This window comes from Sorghum bicolor, chromosome 5, assembly GCF_000003195.3.
Source record: "Sorghum bicolor cultivar BTx623 chromosome 5, Sorghum_bicolor_NCBIv3, whole genome shotgun sequence".
In the NCBI taxonomy this organism is placed as follows: domain Eukaryota; kingdom Viridiplantae; phylum Streptophyta; class Magnoliopsida; order Poales; family Poaceae; genus Sorghum; species Sorghum bicolor.
In genome coordinates this window covers 368,177-371,129 of record NC_012874.2, presented here as the reverse complement: position 1 = coordinate 371,129, position 2,953 = coordinate 368,177, and the positions used below count along the sequence as shown (strand labels likewise).

At 43.6% G+C, this 2,953-nt stretch overlaps 1 long non-coding RNA gene across 1 annotated transcript; it reads right to left on the bottom strand.

Moving 5' to 3' along the window:
* LOC110435548 lies at positions 225-897 on the bottom strand. Its single transcript, XR_002453284.1, has 3 exons — positions 776-897; positions 515-567; positions 225-427 (listed from the first exon to the last, which is right to left on the bottom strand). It is a non-coding gene; the product is annotated as an uncharacterized LOC110435548 (long non-coding RNA).

Below are 2,953 nucleotides of genomic sequence, written 5' to 3'. Positions count from 1 at the left end.
ACCTGTTTTCTATTTTTTCTGAGAAATTCTTTGCCGAGGGCTATGGTCAAGGCCCTCGGCAAACACCAGAGAAATTTTAAAATTTTTTTGTTTGTTTATTTGCTTCCAGACAATAGACAGATACATATATATACCATCACACACAGAGATTCCACAACGAGCACATACATCTCACGAACATCACATATATATATCACGAACATCATGTATACACGAACATCACATATATATATCACGACCATCCAGTAGTCCACAAGTTCATCAAATCGAACCAAAGTTCTAAACCGCCGACACGTACGCACCGTAGGACTGCGAGAACTCACCATCGTCCCCAACCGTCCTGCCTCTACGTCGAGGGTGGTGTGTCGAAGGCTCCAGGATCCGGTGACATACGAGGCGGGTTATTGGATCCCGCTGTCGACTGAGGCTGCACAAACAGTTAGATATTTATGTGAGATTGTAGTAATTATTTCTGCACTACAGTTACAAAGAAGAAGTTAACTTTGACACTTACAGTAGAACTAAACGGCGTCGGAAGCTGAGGCGCTGGAGCTCCTCTCACGTCCTCTGTTGTGTAAAATAAAAAAACATTAGTTAAAAATTTCGGCAGAACCTCCCCTGTACGGGGAGGTTCCCAAAACCTGCATAACAAAATCGACTCGATGGCCGACACACAGAAACACGGCACGACGGCCGATATATTATCAATAGGAGGCACGAAGGCCATCCGCATCAAAAAAAAACGGCGCGATGGCCGAGAACCCATTAGTTTTACCTGAAACTCGGCCGAGGGACAGGACGGGACGGCAAAGTAGTCGAAACTAAACCACCTGCATTCAACAACATGTATAAGACAATATTTGGATTTTTCAGGACTAAACACTACTACTACTACTACTAATCTACTACTACTCTTCTCCTCGTACTACTCCTCTATTTATACTACTCCTCCTCCTCTACTACTCCTATTACTACTACTCTACTAATCTTACAACTACTCCTTGTCTACTCCTACTACTACTCCTACTTACTCCTCCTACTTCTCTTCTACTCCTACAACTACTCTTACTACTCCTCCTCTACTAACTAAAATTTCTAACTAACTAAACTATCCTAACTAAACTATCCTAACTAAACTATCCTAACTAAACTATCCTAACTAACTAACTAACTAACTATACTAACTAAACTATCCTAACTAACTAACTAACTATACTAACTACTACTACTAAAAATCCTAACTAACTAAACTATCCTAACTAAAACAGAGAAGGGGGTGGAGATTGCTTACCGGTGGTGGGCGGCGAGGTGGTGAGGAGGAGGCCAGGGCGGGCGCGGGTGCTGCTTGCCGGCGGCGGCGGGGCTCGGAGGGGCGGCGAGCTCGAGCGGCGGGCCTGCGCGGGGCGGGCGCGAGCGCCGGGCGACGAGGCAGCGTCCGGCGAGCGGCGGCGGCGGGGCTCGGAGGGGTGGGCGCGGCGGCGGAGCTCGGAGGGCGGGCGAGGCGGCGGGGCTCCGAGGGGCGGCGAGCGCGAGCGGCGGGGCGGCAAGGCTGCAGCGGCGAGCGGCGGCGCTGGGCGAGCGGGCGCTGGGGAGTGAAATGACCCCCAGCGCCCGCTCGGGCGTTTTAATACGTCTGACCTCTTTGCCGAGGGCCTAGATCCAGGGCCCTCGGCAAAGAATTTTTTATTTTTTTTTATTAATTTCTTTGCCGAGGGCATGACCTAGGGCCCTCGGCAAAGATTATTTTGAAATTTTTTCGACAACCGGCTAGTCTTTGCTGAGGGCCTTGAATACGAGCCCTCGGCAAAAAAACTATCTGGTGCCACGTGGAAACTCTTTGCCGAGGGTCTTACCATAGCCCTCGGCAAAGAATTTAAATTTTTAATTTCTAAATTCTTTGCCGAGGGCTATAGTAAGGCCCTCGACAAAGAATTTATTTTTTTCAGTTTTTTTATCTAGTTTTTTTCTTTGTCACACCTACACTATTTTAAACTACATGGCAAAGTTTGGTTCATTTTGAAATAACTTGGTATATTTTTTGGATTTTTTTGAATTTGTTGAATTTTTCGACAAATTTCAAATTCAAACTACAGGTGTATTAAATAATAGTATTTAATTATTTCAATCATGACATTCATGATTGATAGTGCATTTCCAGGCCGTATGCAGAAAGCCACATGAAATATCGAACGTTTACCCCCCGAAACATGTGGACCAAGTTGCGTGAAATCATTTTTTTGAATATATAAAATGAAAACAAACTCAGAAAATCACGAAACTTGGTGACATAACATGTTATCACATGTGGATGCTATGATAAAAATTTCAAAAAAATCTGAGTCTGTGGTAACGTCTGGTGCACAAAACCCAAACATCCATGTGATCACATGTGAGATGTTTGGTGACATAACATGTGATCACATGTGAGATGTTTGGGTTTTGTGCACCAGACGTTACCACAGACTCAGATTTTTTTGAAATTTTTATCATAGCATCCACATGTGATAACATGTTATGTCACCAAGTTTCGTGATTTTCTGAGTTTGTTTTCATTTTATATATTCAAAAAACGATTTCACGCAACTTGGTCCACATGTTTCGGGGGGTAAACGTTCGATATTTCATGTGGCTTTCTGCATACGGCCTGGAAATGCACTAACAATCATGAATGTCATGATTGAAATAATTAAATACTATTATTTAATGCACCTGTAGTTTGAATTTGAAATTTGTCGAAAAATTCAATAAATTCAAAAAATCCAAAAAATATACCAAAGTAATTTCAAAATGAACCAAACTTTAGCATGTACTTAAAAATAGTGTAGGTGTGCCACAGAAAGAAAAAAAACATGGATCCAAAAAAACAAAAAAAAATTGTCGAGAGCCCACTCCAGACCCTCGGCAAAGAGGGGATTTGCCGAGGGCAGGCTGGAGGGCCCTCGGCAAAGCCTGA